The 15000-nt window shown below is 42.5% G+C and overlaps 1 protein-coding gene across 5 annotated transcripts in view; it reads left to right on the top strand.

Moving 5' to 3' along the window:
• The window catches only part of PROX1 (prospero homeobox 1), a 49721-nt gene that overhangs the window by 22494 nt on the left and 12227 nt on the right, over positions 1-15000 (top strand). The gene's annotated exons all lie outside the window — the stretch shown is intronic.

Below are 15000 nucleotides of genomic sequence, written 5' to 3'. Positions count from 1 at the left end.
GTTTCTCCCTGCTGAGGATGGCAGTTTGCATTGTTCAGGTAGTCAGATGTAATGATGCATTTGAACAGGGTGTGCATGTGGGGGAGGCTTGAGTAATCCCATCTCTTGGTGGAGTAGGAAAGCAATGGTGGTACTAATTATTAACTTTTTTTTTGTCTGCACCATTCACTCAGGGTCAAGTTGCATAATGATCCCCCTCCTGTACAAAAGTGATTTTTCAGCATGAGGAGGGTGATTTCCTGCCTAAAATCCTTCTGATGGATTTTTAGCGGGACTTGTTCTCATAGCACATCAGTTCAGATGAAGCAAAAAGTCTAAGTCAAGACTTTTTTGTCTTTCTTGGTTTTTTCTACCTCTTCTGGGCTGGCAGGTTTCTGCAAGGATGGTTGCGTGGAAGGGGCAGATGAGGCGAGAGGGGGGAAGAGGATGTTCCTCAAAGGTTGTGCCATTGATGGTGGGTGATGGCAACATCTAGGCTGTTTTTGGTGTTCCATGGCCTCTCAGGCACTCAAGCAGGCACAAGACAGGAACTCCCACCCCTGGGATGTAGGTCTGCCCTGATGCCAAGCAGGAATAGAAACAAAAATTCGAAACACAGGAATAGAAAAGGACATACACCAGGAGATAAGTATGACCAAATTTTTCCTTGTGCTTAGATTCCCTCAAGTTTTTTTTTTACTAACATTTTTCAATTCATAGAACATAGCTTGAAATATTCCTTGAGTTCAAAAATTCTCATACTCTTGATGGTTTCAGACACTTATTACTCATTTTCAAAGTGTTAGTGCCAGTGTTAATGTAAGTGGATTACTCCAGTAAAGAATTGTGGGGAGTGTATATGTGTTTTCAAGTAGATAAGAAAACATAAATCTCATATGTTTAGTACTACTAGCAGTGGCAGTCTCCTCAGACAAGGGTTCTTTAGTGGGTTGGAAAGGAGCCCCTTGGTTTGTTTTCCTCCATTGTTGAGGGAAGGAGATATTATAAATGGTGATTGCAACTTCATTCATTTGGTCTTTCTTGTGTTATGTACTGTAATGAGAATTTCCTAGAGTTCAGGTCTTGGTTTTGCTGAGGATCCAGCAGTCATGAGAACATAAAGCTGTGTGGTGCTTTTAATGTAGACAATGTAACTTTTCCTGATAAATGCTCATCCCCTCCCCCTCAAGCTGGAAAGCAAAAATGACAAGTACGGTAATGTTGAAATTGGATCCAAAAGGATTTAGCAAACTGAGCATTTGACATATTTAGCATCATCAAAGTTCCTTCCTCTCATACTTCAATGATACTTTGCTGATCTTCTGATTAGCCTGATATGCTATTTCTCTTAAATCACCTACACTGTCATTCCTAAACCCGTCTGTTTATCTATTCTTGGGTCACATTCATGCATATACTTTGTGCATATAGGCCTAAACTGACTATTAGGAAAAGAATTCTAAAGTTAGAATATGTGTTTGGTCCATACCAGGCTGTGCTATTGATTTGTTCAAGAATTTGTGATACTGTGTTCTTTTCCCTGGGCATTGCCACTGACAGCTTGTAGCAAAGTCAAATAAGATGTTTAACAAACCACATGTCCTATCATTTTTAGCTTTGCCACTGTACCCTTGTGGCTGTGAGCCAGAGACAGATCCTCCTCCCGTGAGGTGCAGCTTTGCCTGTGTTTTGTGTGTACGTGTGTGTAGCCAGTTCCACATTTTTCTCTCTTGCAGTAGGGCTAGCTGGAGAAACGTGCTGAGCTGAACAGAGCAATGAGGGACTGAGTTTTGAAAGGGAAAAAAACCCAGAAAAAAACGTTTGGGATTTTTTTGTGGAAGGTGAAAGTGCTTCTTTATTCTGGGGCCATTCCTCCAGGGAGGAAGAAGGTGGCCTGTCTTGGTGAATGAAAGCCACAAATGTGAGTGTCCCAGCTCAAGTTGGTCAGAAAGAGAGCACAGCTTGTTGTGCCACTTGATATCTGTCTCATATGTGGTGTTGCCATAGGCTTTTGAATGCCAGCTGCAATAATTAAAGTCAGATATCGTTGCTGTGTATTACAGGAAAAAGAAAGGAAAATAAAAATTAAATAATTTTGTAACTCTTTTAGAATCTGCCCTAGTGCAGGTCATCAGAGCTCACAGTTGTGACTCTGGCAGGATGATTGAAAACCAGGAGGGATACCATGCTTTCAGTTAAAATAGAAATATAGCTAGAAAATGAGTTGAAAAAAAAAATTAGTTTAACATGAGTTAAAAAACATAAACAGAGGGTTTCTTTTCAGATTTATGTACTTAAAAGAACCAAAAGAAACTGGCCTGAGGACAATGCCTGAATTTTAGCCTTGCTTTGTCTCCCACTCCTTCTCAGTCATCCTTGTTCCCTGGCATTTTTTAGCAGTTACCGTCATTCTCCGCGTATTAACGCCTCTCTGCACAGTGCCCGTTCCTTTTCCTGGTGGGCATTTAAGAGCTGAGCCTTAGTTCTGAAGTGTCAGGATGTCTCTGTGGCAGCAGTTCCACTCTGTGCCCGCTGCCTGCTCCTCCCGCTTGCCCCGCTCCTCTGTGGGGTGGGCAAAGCAAAGCAAGCCCTGCATGCACCATCCTCCTGAGCTCAGCCTGCCTGCTGCTTCACGGGAACTTGCCCGATTTTGCAGATGTAGTTATTGAGATGGATCACAATAGTGAGGCGCCTGCCAAGCTGTGCTATTTGCACAAACACACTGGCTGCAGTTTTGGTACGGCGGGGCTCGACACGAGGATTGCCTCGCTTCATGGCGCTAGTTACGGCACATGTCGCTTCTGAGGGGGAGAAAACCATTTTTAAGGAGTTTGCCCTTCTTTTGGCAGGGGAAAACCATACTAGTGGGAAAAGCCTAATTAAGACCAGTTGTACTCAGGTCTTAGCAGAGTGTTTAACTTAAGGCACTCTGAGTTAGTCCCATAAAAATCAATGGGATGATGTAAAACAAGCCAAATAGCACCACCTATAAAATCTAAGTAATATAACCCTGTCACGTAAGCGGCCTACAAGCCCTTGAGAGGAACGCAGGCTGCCAGCATTTTCAGAAGTGATGATGATTTTAGGTCAATTTCATTTTGGGATGCTCAATAAGAGTCACTTTGTCAGGAGGTCCTCAACAGTCCATCCCCTGAAAATAAAGTGTGCCCAGCACTGCATCCAAAAATTAAGACATCCTAAATTATAAAAACTGCTGGCCACTCAATATGCTTATTTTAGGAACCTGTATTCTTCCCCAGTTTCATCTGCAGGATTCATCTTGAACTGAATTGGTGTTCATCAAAAAGAGAATTAAAGTCCTCAAACCTGATTTTCATTTAAACTAAGGCCACTTTTGAGTGGTTTTGCAGCACATAGGTACTGCAAAGTACCATTTATAACCACCCTAATGCTCTGCAGCAGGCCTCAAGAGAAGTGAAATTAAGTCTGTAACCTGCTAACTTGGCTCCCAAAGGTTGCTCTTTCCATGCAAACTGCCCTGCTGTGGCAGTCTCCACGCTTCTGGTGGCACCAGCAGTGTGCACAGCCCAATGGGACAGTTGTTTGTTTCAGTATTCCACTTCTCACATTTCTCCCTCAGCTGTATACTTCCTCCTTCAAGGGCTTTATTGTTGTAGTGTTTCAACATCATTCTCAGCACTCTTAAAGACGGAGTTGGAAGGCTGCTGTCTGCTGATGTGCAGCTCTGGCAATTTGAGAATAACAAATCTAACTGTCCTGAGTCTTCTGAAGGAAAACTGAAACATAGGTGGCCAGATGGTATTTCTTTTCCCTTACAAGTCTTGGTTTCAGGGAACTTAATTGATGCCCTCTGGCCCGTTTTTTTTTCCCCTTGTAATTTTGAAGAGGCTCCCTTGTGAAACAGCAGAGCTTTCCTTGAAACTGCACAGGACATGAAGCTGGTTTTTAATCAAGTAACAAAATCCACGGCTTGCAATAGAAGGTCTGTGCGTTGCATGTATCAATTAATGCTTATTAATCAGTTTTTGCAGTTAGTTGAACTGCAGACCGTAGTTGGAAGCTATTAGGGAGAGAGTTGTGAGAGGAATACTATTGCAGCGCTACACCCGGGTCTGCTGTTTGTGTCCTTTGGAATCAAGGTGTTTGTATAATGAAGTTGGCATGTTGATATGTGATCCATTTTTTAATGTCATTACAATTTTAGTTCCCTCTGTCTTTTTGTCATTGGGTTGCATTTAAGCACAGCAAGCTCAACTTTAAACTTCCTTACTCAACAGCTTTATTAGTTATAACGTACTGTGACCTTTCTCAACATTCTTAAAGAAAAAGATACAGTGTAATGTCACTTTACTTTGCTTATTGTTCTTTGTTGTGGTGAACAAAGCATTTTCTACAGTGGCTATAGCACATAATTATACAGCTTTCAATAGCGGTGTCTTGGCACATATCAAAGTTCAGAAGAGCCTTTAGAAAAAAAAAGATGTTTTGTGGCAGCCTAGGGAGGGTCTCATCTTTCCTTCAGAAAATAGTTCAAGGCTCTTCTGTCAAGCTTCCCTACTTAGAGCTTTTTCTCCTCCTGCTTCATAAAGTTTAAAGGGGATTCAGTGGAGTTCTATGATCTATTTCCTTTGAAAGATTGTTCCTTTGCACAGAGAAGTCCTTTGACTTCAAGAGTTCACAGATTCATGTCTTTAGGTATCATATGTCTGACCTTATCAGTTACTCTATTTAATGTAGGAGAAAAAGTCTCAACTCTTTGTGTTTGTCTGTTTTGCCTCTGTGAAATGATTTGGTGAAAAGACCATCCTTTTTAACACACCACTGAGAGGCCGTTTCTGACTGTAACCTACCCTGTGGTTCTTCTAAAAAAAAAAAAAAAAATGTCCTTGTGTTTTGTGTATGGATGATTTCACAGTGAGAATAGAATTATACAAGGACAGACACACATAAAAAAATCTTTTGCTCTTTTTTCCTAAATGATCTATTGGCTATTTTGGTGGCTGCTACTCTGGTTCCCCAACAGGCACAACCATTTAACAAACACAGAGATAGCGGCTGGAGTGCTGGGCCAGCAGTAGGTTTTCCCTTGCTTCGACCTACCCCAAAGGCCTTCATAATTAATTGTCCTTCAGAGATGAGGAAAGTTCAGAGACAGTGTGTGTAGCGATGTCTATTGTCTGACATTCAGTTCTCCTTCCCTCAGCTCTTTTTCTTCATTCCACAAAGGGTTATCAATAGGAGCAGGGAGCAAGCTCTCTTCTAACAGCTGCTGGTGGTGGCTGTAGCTTTCTGTGGAAGGTATCATTGTGTTCAGCCATCTATGGATTAAATGGCTGGAAAAGTTCTAACAACCCTTTCAAACGGGCGTGTTTATTTCATCTAGATTACACAGACCTATTTAGCTAATTAAAAACTTTCTCAGAACCCCTTCTCTCCTATTCAAGGGAAGGAAAAAAATTAAAACACTGCTGTAATTATGAAGAATGGCTGCAATGAAACTTCGTTAAATAAATGAAAAATTTGATCTGTCAGCTTTGATCCAAATGCACTCAAATAAGCAGAGGCTTGTTTGTTGAGTTGTTCCGTGGTTTTGGTTTGTGGTTTGTTGGTTTTTTTTCTTAGAGGGAAACAAGGTGCACAGTAGAAAAAGCATAAAATACAACATTGATATAAGCTGAAAAAGAAACAAACACTTGCCCAATTTAAAAAACTGCCACAGATCGTACTGTCTCTGCTCCTAACATCAAAGTGCAAAGACACTGGAGTTTGCTAAACAGATTATTAATATTGTTGTGCCTTCTGTGATTAATTTAGAATCCACTGTGGCATAATTATTAAACTTCGTATACAACAGAACAAAATTATATACATGCTTCCTTGTTTTCCCTGATGATATGCTAAACAAAGATATGGTGGGGTTAGTAGATAGGCAAGAAGTACAGTCAAATTAGAGTTGTTTATTAACAATTGCTACGTTACTGCTCCAATTAATTGGGCGAAGCCAAAAAAGACAAATACAATCATTCTTCCACTGAACAGTTTAACTAGCAAATTAGGGGGGGGTTTAATTTTTTTTTCTTCTCAAAAAAAAACCAACCAAACAAAAAAAACACAACAAAAAAAAAAAAAAAGAAAAAAAAGAAAAAGAAAAAAAAAACCCTCCACTATGGACTTTCCACCTGCATTCTTCACAAATACATCACTTTGCAATGGGAAGAAACAATCATATAAAACATTTTCTGGGCTCCATCGCATTTCCTGACTGTTAAGAAGGCCTGCACAACAATCAAGATCAATTATTGTACTGATTAAGTTATTATGTCTGGCATTTTGAAACAGGTTTTCTGTATTTAAGAAGAAATTGCATACAGAGTAGATGCAGCTAATACAGTAACGCAAAAAAAGATCATAAAAAATTAAAGTTATTCTTATGAATCTTTCATTAGAAGCAATGAAAAGGGACATTGGTGAAGCCAAGTGCTTTGTTCTTCTGAGCTCCTCTTGTAGGTCCAGATCCTGCAAACAATTATGTACTTGAATGTTCCTTCTGCGAGAGTTCTATTGGCACCTTCAGCCTATCTTCTGCCCTTTAACAATTTCCCCACTTCAGCCTGTGGCAACACTACTAGCAGCGTTGTTCTACTTTATCAAATAGATGTTCCCTTTTAAAAATTGACAAATTTCCGTTAAAAAATATATATACCACAAAATCACAGAGCTGTACAGAGGCAAACACTTGCTTTTATGCAGGAGAACTGTTGTGAAATGATTTAAGGCTACTCGGAGCTTTTCAGATTACTCCCCACCGCAAATAACATGTTAAGTACTAAATTACCCTAAGCTGTGTTTTATTACTGATCAATAAAATAGTAATCTTGTCTTTTAGCATGGAAAACTATTTTAGTGGGCTTTTTTCTGGTTTAGTTCAGGGATAGTTGTAAACCAGAAGGCAAAATTGTCACTGCTCTCCCTGGAAAAAAAACAAACAAAAAACAAACTAACAAATCAAACCCCATCCTCATTTGTTTTTAGCTTTGCTTTGAGGGAATCCTAGGATTGTTCCAGCTGAATGGTGTTGGGTTTCTGTTCCTGTGTGCATGTAGTGATGATATGCTGTGGGTTTTTTGGGGGTATTTGTATTTTTGGTTTTGTTTCTTTCACAATTATTTACTCGTACTCATCTTTATTGCCCCCTCCTCTTTTCAAAAGAAACAAAAAAAAAATCCCCTTCACCCCCCTGAAAAAAAAAAAAAAAAAGGAACCCACAGAAACAAACCAAAACTTGGCAAACTCTTCTGACTCCTAGTGCCATTTCATTTAGCATTCAACAAGGGGTACTGGGAATTGAAACGTCAACTGGAGATCGAGAAAAGCACCAATTTATAGTGTGTTAGCCTTGCACAATTCAAGATTTCGTTTACTGGCTGCACACATTATACCGAACATCTCGCCACTCTCTTGTGGCAGTTGTGAGGAATGGCTATTCCTTCCCGTGTGTGTACTACAGGCCTCTAAAGACCCTTATTTATTCTCTCCCATGTCACCTTGTGTACAGTCTGGTCTGTGACACTGATGGTGATTATGTCATTATTTTGCTCTGGGGGCTTTGGCACATCTGCAGAGCTGATGCACATCTTCTTTGTTACGCTGGCATACGTCCCATATCGCAAATGCTTCATTAGCCTTACTGCCTGCCTCCTTGCCAGACAAGAATACCCAAATCCAAGCTTCTTTTTCCTCTGGTCTTTTGTGTCTGTGATGAGCCTTTATTCATCTTCCTAGTTCTTCCCTGTTTTCTATTTTTCTGTGTAAAACCGATTTCCAGATGTCCGTCGTTCTCCAAAATCCGATCGTGGATGAGGAGTGAGAAGCAAGGTGAATTTTAACCCATGTCATCCCTCACTCGCTTAGAGCCTTATCTCTTACAAGGTGAAATGCTTTTTCTTTCATTCTGTAGCTAGCAGGAATTCGTTAGGCAATTTTAAAACCTGGTGTTTAAAAAAAGGAAAAAAAAAAGAAAACTAATCAATAAATCTTAATGTTATATAAATCCTAGTTGTGGTAATAGATAACATGCAAGTTGCACATGTTTTTTCCAGACTTTCTTCATTTCTTTGAGACAACATAGCTAAATTTCTCACTCAGAACTTTTGGAGGAGCAGCACTGTCTAATGAAGGTGGAGGGTGTTCATGAGACCTGATCAGCTGAAATTTCTTGTATCCTGTTTTAATGTGTCACATTAGAAGGTCATAGAACATTTTGTACTGTGAAAATTGAGGAAAATGTTTGATCTTCTGAACTTTATCTAAGCTGTTCTATATAAATGTCATACCAGAGAGATGTGAAATAGTAGGTTAGCTTACTAGCTTTGTAAGATTTTTCCCTCTGTTTCCCACCCACCCCATGCTTTATCTTCATGACACGGAACTAAATTCTGGGCTGGATTCTCAATGTCTGGTGTAAATCAGCTCCAGCAATCATTGCAGATAATTAATATATGCCAGCCGAAAAGCTGTCTTTTGTTGTGTTACTATACAGTCAAGTGTGTGAATATATTTTAAATGCTAATTGGAAAAAAGTTTCATTTAATTTTTTAGACTACACATTAAATGCAGCACTGGATTTGTAGTCACAGAGCCATCATGTTCATGGATGTGAGGTGGAGGGTGGGTGTTGTTTTTATTTTTGTGAGGCACGCTTGCCAAAAGAGGAGATCCCAGCCAATTCCGTCTCACAGTGCAGGGTCAGGGCTGTGTGACTGACTTTAACAGAAGCTTTGCAGATAGGATTGCCCATCCTATAGGACTTTGAATAGGTCACCTTCACACAGAACTCCGTTTCCTTGATACATTCAATGTGTTTTAAAATGGATGAGAGTCAGGCTCTCATGATGTCAATTAGCAAACTGTCAAAATACTTCAGAAACCGTGGGAGAGGTTTAGCAGCGCTGTGACCCATGCTGGTTTCTGGGCCAGCTTTCTGGGGTCCTGCCCTTTCTCAGAGCAGATATCCCTGGCCTGAGAGAGCAGTGGCAGTCAGGTCTGCTTGCAGGCAGGCCTTGGTGAGGAGCTCTATGGGGATGCTGTTTTCAAACATACCTAAATCTCTGTAAGGGAAAATACTGAGGTTGTGTGGAAGTGGCAGCAGGATATTGCACAGATCCACAAGGACTCAGTGTCCTTCACCTGCATGAGACAAAGCAAACCTGAGCAGGGGGAGATGTAGTTTGTAGTAGTTGTAACATTAACAGCACAAAAGTGAAGAAAAACCATTCAGTCCAAGTGGGAGGCAGTCTTTGGAGAGCTGGATCGCTTACTTACACATAGCCAATCACCTGCAGCACTAGAGTATAGCTGAATTTTGTGCAGAGTCTTCCTGATAGGTAAGTGTGGGTGGGCGAGGGATAGAAGGACAGCCAGAAGGGCTGGCTGAAGGTAATCAGTGTTTTGGAGATGATTTCTCCCTTTAGATCTGGAAGGGGCAAGGTTCAGCTTTCTTATCTGCAGAGGGGGCAGGTACACGGGCAGGCTCTGATTCATTTTGTGTGCCCTCTGTGGGGGGGCTGTTTCAAGGCTCTGGTGGAAATGTGCTATCAGAAGAAACCCTGTCCAGGTGGTGGTCCAGAGTGCTCAAAGAGGTGGCCTTGAACTTGTTTCTCTAGTTAGTGGAGAGGCTTTGAGAGCAGCAAACCAGGGTGGCACGGTCTCTGTTGCTAAGCAGACAGACTGCTGCGATTGGGACTTAGGTAGAACTGTGGCATAGACATAAAAATGCATTTAAAGCAGTAGTCTGCAACTTCAGAAAGTTTTTAGAGGAGAGAGGGGAAAATAAACACTGCAAATTAAAGGTCTTTAAGTGCCAAATATCAGTGTTCAGTGGGCGGGGGGAGCAGGAGCTGGAGCAGCTTATCTCTTACAATTGCAGAGAGGGCTGGCTCCATCAGATGAGGCCCAGCCTCGAGGTTATCTAATCCAGTGCTGTCTGGAGTCGCACCGTTTCCTTCCGCAAGGGATAAAGGGGAGTCAAATGAGAGGGAACTCAGCCCATTAGGATGTAAGACTTTGTCTTCTGGCCTCACGGGCTTGTGAGCCTCACTGGTCCCTAGCAGGTCCTGCACTGGAGCTTGTAACAGGGTGTTTGTAGCCCAGTTTGGCCAGCTGCATGCCTCAGGATGGCATAGATGGAGCAGTTTATCCTATCATGATGGGCTCTGGATGCTCATAAAAGCATGGTTGCACTGGGAGGAGATTTTTCAGAATTGTTTTTCATTGGGAGCGTAAGCTGGTGGAGACAGCTTTATTTGCAACACCCTTCACCCATAACCATGCACAATTTCCTTCCCCTGGCCTTACCCTCTGCCACTGGAAAGAGGAAAGGAGGTACCCACTGCCAGAGGGCATGCTTGCCGCCTTCATGACACCCCCAAAAGGACCCTGGTGACAGCCTGCTTCCCTGCCAGACTGATTAAACACCACCTGCTTCCCATCCTTCTCCCCTACCTCCCTCCTCACTCCCCCCAGCACAGCCTATGCAAACCGTGGAGGAAGAGGGCTCAGTTGGAGCTTTTCAGGGCCAGACGCAGAAGACAGAGGTGATTGGAATGCAGGGAGATGGGAAGAGTGTACAAGAGCAAGCAATACCAATTATACATGTTACTGTACTGTTGCAACATTTATGTGTACATATATATATATATATGTATATATACATGTGATGTATTCTAGATGCATAATACTTTTAATTATCACTTCTACTGTAGTGTTAGTGGCTCACCTATGGAGCCATATTCTACTGAACATAAAAAAATCCTTGCAAAGTACAAGTTCTTTGAGCCACGTTACCTCTATATCCATGGTCTAACTAGCAGTTTCTGCGTGCCTGGATCTTTCACACATGGAAATACACCTTGAAAGCAGAGGACTTGCTGCTGGTGCAAGACGTAACCTGCTCATCTCAGTCCAGGATGTGCCTCCTGGTCCTTCTGAGTAACACATCGCATTCCCATCTGGCTGATGTGTCCAGGAGAGTATGCAATAACCTCTCTGCTGAGCCAGAATTAGGTGGTCATCCCTGTTCTCAGGCATGAGAGAGTTCTCACTCACTTTTCTGGGCAGGTTTTTTGTGGGCGCGTCTATGTGGTACCTGCCAGAATTTGGCAGCAGGGTACATAATATGCTGCTTGGCATTGTAGGCATCCTCTTGTAGCAGATTGCATTTCACCATAATGGACTGAGTTAAAGTTAGGCTATTCTTGTGTGTGAGAGGGTTTTTTTCTTCAGTTTTTGTATGAGACAGCTTCTGGAGTGTGACAGTAACCTCTCCAGTGGCTCTTTCTTACATTTCCCAACACACGCTAAATGCCCAGCTAGCATAAGCTGTAGGAGCCTTAGTGATTTTTCCATTCTGTGGCACTGCCACTGGCAATGCAGCAAGTTAAGGGCAATCAGAGTTTCCATTAGAAGCCTCTACATCTCATGCAGGTTTAATTCATCAGTATTGCAGAAGAGGAGATTTAATAATCTTCCCAGTAAAATGCTGTTGATGATTTCTGAGGATGGAGAAGGGGAGAACTGAATTTCAAGGTGCAAAAATTCTAAACAAACTGGAAATGCTGAGTCCTATTTTGTCTTACCCTGCTTTACTCCTGAGTGTTACCAAGTTTTGTATTTGGAAACCAGCACGTTGAAGCCGTGGTGTTGGCATGCCAGAGCAGCTCTGTTTCCGTGATGGAAGGGCTCATCCCCTGCACTGTGGACAGGGATCCCACAGGGTGCAGTGCTGTGTGTGGAGCAGGATGGGGAGATGGGTGCCACAGGGAGCACCCCGGGGGGCAGCAGGGGTGTGAGCCCCAGCGAGCTGTGGCAGCACCACGTGCTCAGCTGCCAGTGGCGCTTGGTGCTCCAGCCACACGGGGAGCCTGCAGAGTACTTCCCAGTCTTTATTTGTGGAAAAGCTTAATTGAAATGCAAGTGATTAAATCTAATGTATCATGCAGTATCCATTTTCACTGCACTACCACTTTCACTTCCCCGATATTATCATGCCTCTCAGCAGCCCCACTGTCAGGTTTTTTCCTTGTAAGAGCCGTGCCCATTCTCTCTCCTCTTTGTGAGCTTGGCGGAGCAGATAACAGTAAGCCAGCAGTAGATTATGAGTGCTCCAAACTCTCCTCATGGGATAGGGGATCTCAGCTTTATTTTAAACAAACACTTTTAAAATACATCCTTAAATAATTTCCCAGCTTTTAAAAAAAATTTTAAAAATTTACACTGCAACAGTAAATGTAATAAGCAACCTCTGTTGTTTGCCATATTTTTTTCTTTTTTGAGCTGGACTTGAACAAATTATTTTCCCTTTCCAGTACTGGGGCTGTCCCAAAAGAGTGGCCTTCTCTTTGTGCGGCACAGTGGGAGAACAGACTTTCCTAAACAGCCACCCAGTTTCTTGTCCATTTTTTTTTCTTTCAAAAAAATGTATTTCTAAAGAGATTTGTACAGCAGAAGTTAGAGGAAACTTGATGGCAAAAAATGAAGACTCTGGTGGCACCAGAGAACTGCTGCTGTAGCCAGGGGGATTGGGACACATGTAGAGGTGGGCAAAATGACACCCTGCATTCTAGAAAGGTGCTGGTTGGGAGAAGAGTGTGTATACTAGAGCATCCAATAGTTGAGGTATTTTTCCTTTGTGTTTTTAAAATAAAAGCATCCTTTCCAACTATTTTCCTCTCCTCATAAGTGATAATGGAAGAGGCATTAGCCTTTCCATTGCCTGAGCCAACCTGTTTTTTTTCTAAGAGGTGTCCAGGATGTTCAGCCAATTGAGTGATCTAATTAGCTGAAAATTGTTAATTTCCTTTACCTTATAAAGCACCTAACACAGAAACTGTTAAATAATGTTAAGTGTCAGACTTAAACTGAGAACATTGGGCCATATGCTGCCATGGCTTATGCGCCAAAAAGTGTAGCAACTTACTCCAAAACCTGCCTCCAATTCCTGTGTAGAAGCCAAAGCCTCCTGCTTGATATGCTGCCTCACCAACTCACAGTGCTAAGATGGTCCCACACAGCAGCTCACTGCATTCGGGGAGCAGGGAATGTGCATGAGGGGAGGGACAGTCTGGATGAACGTGGCAGGAGCCAGGACACCGGCAAGGTGTTGCAGATGCTGCCCTTGCAAGCCTGGGAAGTCCGATGGTGGGGCGGTGCTGCTCAGGGCAGCATTAGCCTGGAAAAGGCACCAGATCTGTGCCTGCAGCTCCTGATAGCACAAGTCCTGCTCTGCAGGGGGCCAGGGGGATAGGTGAGCTGCCTGGAAGCTCCTTCTTAAAGCAGGGTGGTCCCTGGATTGGTGGAGTGCACGCAAGGGAGGGGTTGGTCTGAGTGTCACCAGCCTCTCTGAGAGAAGTGGCTCCAGAGGTAGTGTCATGTCTTACTGCTAGGGAGGGATGCAAAAGGGCTTGTCCTTGATAAGTTTCCTACAGGACAAAGACTGTGATTATGGGAATGTGCGTTTAGGTGCCAACTTTCCCCCAAAGCCCACAGGCTTAGAGCTTTCTGCTGTGAGAAGAGGCTTGTATGAGTGACACAAACCTACTCTAAGAAGGTTTCTTTCTGCCCCCAAAGCACATCTTACACTGACATTGGGAGTGAGGAGGTGCCATGGCCAATCTAGTCTGTGCTTTGTATGAGGTTTTCTTGGCAGAAGTATTTCTCCTGAATCTCTTCTGCTGTCTCTGTGCCTGTGCTGGTGTGGATCGCTGTGCACACACACTAAAGCTGTCTGATCTGGAGCTACCCATGGTGAGACTGCTTCCCCAGTAGTGGATTCACCATCCTGAAGAGGTTCTCTAGCACCTGTCTAATAGGTGCTGTTTATACCTTAGCCTTGGGTTCCCTACAGAGTTCTGTATAGCCACTGTCTAGATCATCCAGCAAGAAGAGTGATCTGGCCTTGTCCCTCTCATCCCCTCCAACCTGTTTACTCCCATCACCATGACCTTGTGCTCTGCAACGTGAGCAGCCTTCACCAGCTGAAGACCTCTGATCCTAAGTCCATGAGAGATTTTGGTTTTTCTGTTTGGCAAGGTGACTTGTTGCCCACCAGGTCAACATGAATAAATGCATAGTTTTTCCAATTGGAAAAATTGGAAAAAACATTCTTGAGCTGTCTATGCTGCGTTTCTTTATTTCTGCTCTTAGTTAAAATTTAAAAAAAATTTGAACTCACATGCACCAAGAATTCTACTTTATATAAAATTTGAAAGTAAAATCAATCCTGGTCCAATCTTATCATTTTTAAAGTATGTTTATCCAGCTTTGTAGTAGGAACAAGCAGACTGTTTGAAGGCCGCATAGTTTTCAAACCTTGGTTGCAACACGTTACCCCATTTTGAAACCTTCTTTATCTAGCCGAGAAAACTAAAATCTGTTTGACAAAGTAGCACTCCAGCCAGTTTATCTTGCAATATGGCTTTAGCTCACAGAGCCTATTGATTTCCTTAAATTAATGTTTACAGAATGCTACTGAATTTCACTCAACGGGACATTGTTCTTTTGAAGCTTTGTAAAATATGATACAGAGTGTTACTGCCATTTGTTCCTTTGCTAAGACTGATGAAACATTTATTTTTTTAAAGCGCAGCCTTGAACTATAGCTGTTTCCTACAAGTGTGTTTACTCTTGGAACATTAGTAATACAACACACTATCAGACTCCAGCACAATACCACAGGCAAGGTCTGTAGGTACGCTCTGGCCAGCCTAATCATAGAAATGGAGCTGAATTTTAACACAGATTAGACATCGTATGAGAAGAGGTTCCGAGCTTAGCCCAGCTGTCCCTGTCTGAAGGATCTTCAGATTTGTGTGCTACAGCCAAGCAGTTGTCTGACGCTGTTACAATATTAGAATGATTGCGTTGGTCTTGGTACTTCTAAACATGGGACCCCGCACTGAAAATTACCATGTGATCCTTTCCCTTTGTCCCCCCAGACAAGGTGAATGGCTTTATGGTCGCCTTGCTCCTGGGATGGAGGCTTCT

This window comes from Passer domesticus, chromosome 3 (genome assembly GCF_036417665.1).
Source record: "Passer domesticus isolate bPasDom1 chromosome 3, bPasDom1.hap1, whole genome shotgun sequence".
NCBI lineage: Eukaryota > Metazoa > Chordata > Aves > Passeriformes > Passeridae > Passer > Passer domesticus.
The sequence above is the reverse complement of the archived record's forward strand: the minus strand, read 5'-3'. Positions and strand labels throughout refer to the sequence as shown.